The sequence below is a fragment of the Rhinopithecus bieti genome, unplaced genomic scaffold, assembly GCF_001698545.2.
Source record: "Rhinopithecus bieti isolate Rb0 unplaced genomic scaffold, ASM169854v2 scaffold_54883, whole genome shotgun sequence".
Taxonomy (NCBI): Eukaryota; Metazoa; Chordata; class Mammalia; order Primates; family Cercopithecidae; genus Rhinopithecus; species Rhinopithecus bieti.
In genome coordinates this window covers 16,282-21,136 of record NW_016821221.1, presented here as the reverse complement: position 1 = coordinate 21,136, position 4,855 = coordinate 16,282, and the positions used below count along the sequence as shown (strand labels likewise).

Genomic DNA, 4,855 nt, shown 5'->3' with positions numbered 1-4,855 from the left:
GATGTCTGCTCACCTTGGCCTGTCTTCAGAATGAGTTCTGTCAAGCTGATTTTGCCAGAATTCCTCTTACCTCTGACATTTCCTGATGATTTTCCATTTGCTGACCCTCACCCTATTCCTTGGCTGTAAATCTCTGCTTGCCCATGGTGTATTTTGAATTGAGCCCAGTTCTGTACTGAAGTCTCTTTTTACCTATTGCAATAGCCCTGAATAAAATCTGTTTTACCACTTTACTCTCCAACTCTGGCTTTTTTTTTTTTTGTTTTGATAGTGGCTCTCATTGTGTTCAGATTCTAGATGCTCAGTGAGGCCACCCAATTTCACAAGATAAAAGTACTGTGAGGTTTTCTTCTGGAAATAATTAAATAAAGAAATGAATGGTCCAAGTTTCCTTTCCTTTAATTTCCTAATGGGTTATTTAATGTGCTCTAAGGTGAGAATAAGAGGGAGAGAGGATGACGACAAAGCAGACCCTTGTAATCTAGTCAATGGATATTCAACTTTGTATCACTGGGGAGTAACTCCATAAGTACTTCTTTTTTTGCAGTTATTCTAATTCAGGTTTTTATCATTGTTGATTTCTGAATATTTTTTTTTATCAGTCTGATCCTTGTGTCTGAGTCAATGTTACATTTCATCTTAGTATTTGCTCATTTGATTTTTTGCCTTCTTGAGTGTTTTAACGAACTTCTTCACTTCATTGTCTATAAAATCCATCGAATCGAGAGCATCCAATAGACCATACCAATCCCCCAAACTACCGTAATTCCTTTTAGCAGTAAATAAAAGTCAGTAAAAGTTTGACATTATCCAAGTACTAAAACACAAAATCCCCCTTCAAGTAGAGTGAGCAACGTTCCTTAGCATCATCTCGTTACGCCAATGTAATTTTCACTATACCATTAAGATGAAAATAAACGAAGAGCACTGACAAATCTTTCTGCTCCTTTCCATCTAAAAACGTGGGTTTCTGGGTGTGGCTAATTCTTTAAAAAACCAAAACTGGAGGGAAAATAAGTCAGTGAATGATTACGCTCACTATGGTTACCTTCTGCTCATCATTAATCAAGGTCTTTCCTTTTTCCCTAGACTTTAGGCAGCATAAATAAGCCAGGAAAAATGTGCATAATAAAAAAAATAAAATAAAATAGTCCAGAGAGCCTACTGTATAGCCCTTTTCTTTAACAGGCTTCAACTTAATCCTCAAAATGTTTGCAAAAGATTATAATCATTTAGAAATCAAAAGACCTCAGCTCAGGAGTGGAGAATGGATCTGGTGCCCTAACAAGTCATGTGGCAGGTGACGATGCTGGATTTAAGTTCAACGCCATATGCCTCATTAGTGCTGCTTGTCCCCAAAGCCCTTCAACTGACATTCTACTATTCATCAGGCTTCTTCTAATTCTAAAGTTACACCTTTTAAGTCTGTAAAACTACTGAATAATAAAATAATCTAAAATTATTCTCAATTTACTTGGCAAATCGGGAGATTAATAGATATGTAGGAAAATCTTCTAGCCTGTCCAATATAGTGACAGCCCCACGCCTGTAAAAAAACAACCAAAAAAAAAAAAAAAAAAAATAAAAAAAAAAAAAAAAAAAACTAGCCTTGGGCATGTGGTGCACTTACCTGTATCCCTGGCTACTGTAGGTCTAGGTGGGAGACACTTGAGCCTGTAGATAGACGACATCTCTAGGTACATCATAACATTCTATACCTAAAAATTATTTGTTAATTCTAATTAATGTTAATGTCTAATTGGTAACTGGTAGCTAGCATAAAAAACTTTATCTAAAAAGATACACGAGAATAATTAGAATCAGTTCATTTCTATGGCACCATCGTCATATCTCATAGAAATGAGAAAGCAAAAAAGAACAGCTTCTACTGTGAACTTTGATTGTTCCCATTAAACTTTACAATAGTACACTTAGTGAAATGCCAAAAGGATGTTCTGGTTTTAAAGCTACCACCAGCTTTTGTCTTGCATTTTAAAACGTGCTTATACTTGTTTTTTTAGGTATCTAACTGATGAAGATGGTAGGGCCCACAAGAAAGGCTTTGTCTGATACATTTGGTGTGCTGTCTAGACATATCTATAATGTGGTAAAAGCGATAACTTTTTTACCACTCCACTGACCTGAGGTCATCGGAGTTCTAGTAACAAGAAATGGGATTTATTTTATGAGGTAGTAACTTAAACCTAAACCTACATACAATGCTGGAACATCCCAACAACATCTGATGTCTATGGAAAATTATTTGCATGCCATTAATCTTTAAAATGTTGGCATGTTAACTATCTAGTTTCTTTACATTCTCATTGAATTTCATCAGTAGTTTACGAGATCTGTTTCCCTTGGTCCAGTCCTAAAATGACTACATTGTCATACTCTGAAGCAGAAAGGCGTGAATTTGATAATTAAGGCTTATTCCAAGCATTAAAATATCCATAATTGACCTGCCTTCTTAACGTTTGACTGATATATCGTCTCATCATGTCACTAAGTCACTATTGGACAATCTTTTACAGAACAACCAAGCTATAAGATGAAAAAAAAAAACACATAAACCCATTAACTCTAGGAGGTTAGTTACCAGTATATACAAAAGTGAGCAGATGTTTACACAAATGTGACCTAACAGATACAGAGAAAATGGCAAAAGCTGAGTCAGGTTAACAGAGGTAGTATTTGTGAGTACGCAAAACCTAAAAAAAAAAAAATTCCGGCACAGTGTTGAGTGCCTGTAAGCCCAGCTATGTGGTAGGTCGGAGCCACGGGATTGGCTTGTATCCCACGGACTGCGATCTGCTCAGCCTGAGGCAACCAGAAAAAAAATTGCTACAGAGAGAGAATACTTATATTTAGATTTTATGTCACAAAAATAACATAAAATAGATCAAGAGGAAAACTTCTAAAAAATTTCAGCAAAACTATTAATAAATGAAATGAGAAAATCTATGCAACATCTAACACTTGTCTAACCCCCAGTCACCTCCATCCATCTAATAAAGGAATAAGGCAAATTGACAAAAAGATGGAAGAGGAGTAAGACTGGGAAATGAGAAGTTGTAGGTAAATTATCTGAATCAAGCATCTGGCGTCATTAGCGTTAGTGGCTTGCTTCAATTGCCAGAAATGATTATATGACAGGGAACGCTGAAAATAAATTTTGAAAATAACTCAGAGCAAAGACAGCCCAAGGCTTTTTGTCTTCTCGTTTGAAAGGGTACTGGTATCTCAATTTCTGATGTCCTTGCATTCCAAGGTCTCACCTAGACCATTTAGCCCTGCAATGGGGATGAGAAAGGATGGGTGTGAGAATAATGATGTGAGCATAAAGCCTATCCTACGTTGGGGATTGAACACGGACAAAATACTAAAATGAAAGAAAACAAAAGGTAAAGTCCTGAAAATCTATGTGAATAAAATAAATCCAAATGATCTAAATGTATACAAGAATAAATTTACAAGAATACAAAGAAGCTTTATCTTCTAAGTACCTAAATGTTGAACCAATCCCTACCATCTCCTTTCTCCACAAAATACAAGATACTATACAATTCCTGTTATAGGGACCACTAGGAAGGAACATGTAGTTGAAAACACATAGTTAAAAGAATTTTGGATTCAAATTCATCAGAGTACCAATTTTGCTAACCATGTTTTCATAAAGGCCATCGGAAGACTCGTCACACTGTTCAAATTCCCAATGATAAGACTTCTGATGAGACCAAACAGGTCACATTAAATCAATAGAATATCTTAGAAATAAAACCAGCATGACTAAATCCAAAACATATCACATGAAGTACCTCATGTACAATACAAATCTACTTTACTAAATAAATGAAACACAGGTGACTGCGCTCTGGGAGAACATTGAGTTTCTGATGGCCTCTTCACAGTCCCCTCTGAGACTCCACTGCCACTTCTACCTGGGCAATCCTAATGGTGCAGCCATGAAGTTTGTAACCATCTTGTCTTATTAATGCCATGGTGCCAGACTGCACCACAACACCAGCTGGCACATGACAGAGGATTCATGCTCGTGGGAATCATATTTGTCACCAATGGGTGTCAGTTTCTCCAGGCCATGCTTGGCAAACACACTTTTCAGCTTTGCTTCTAAAAGTGACAACCGTTGGATGACCTTCTCCAGAGTGAGCTTCTGGTCCCCAGGCTCTGATTCTTCAGAAATGCACTCTGTAGTCCTCTCCAAAGTGTCAGCCACCTCCACCAAGTCCTCACAGAAACTCTGGATTCCAAATATTTTGGCATCTTCCACACATCTCTGGGTTCGCCTCCTTATGTTTTCACAATCAGCTACAGCTCTCTGGTATCTCACCGTTAAATCCTGGACTTCCTTCTCCAGTTTAACAGCTTTTACCCTTAAGGCTTGTTAAGCAAGAGAGGGCCCAAGCTCATCAGGACGGTCCTCAGAATGGCAGTCCTCACCAGCTGTTCCCTGGGTGGCAGTGGGTGGTTTTCTGTTTCTGCGTTAGTTTGCTGATGATAATGGCTTCCAGTTTCATCCATGTTTCTGCAAAGGACATGATCTAGTGCCCTTTTATGGCTGCATAGTATTCCTTGGTATATATGTACCACATTTTCTTTATCCAGCCTATCATTGATGGGCATTTGGGTTGATTCCATGTCTTTTCTATTGTGAATAATGCTTCAGTGAGCATATGCATGCATGTATCTTTATAATAGAATGATTTATATTCTTTTGAGTATATACCCAGGAATGGGATTGCTGGCTCAAATGGTATTTCTGGTTCTAAATCTTTGAGGAATCACCCTACTACCTTCCACAATGGTTGAACTTATTCACATTCCCACCAACAGT

At 37.5% G+C, this 4,855-nt stretch overlaps 1 pseudogene; it reads right to left on the bottom strand.

Moving 5' to 3' along the window:
- Positions 1 to 3,905: 3,905 nt before the first annotated feature.
- LOC108520767 (grpE protein homolog 2, mitochondrial pseudogene) lies at positions 3,906 to 4,499 on the bottom strand (annotated as a pseudogene).
- Positions 4,500 to 4,855: the final 356 nt, after the last annotated feature.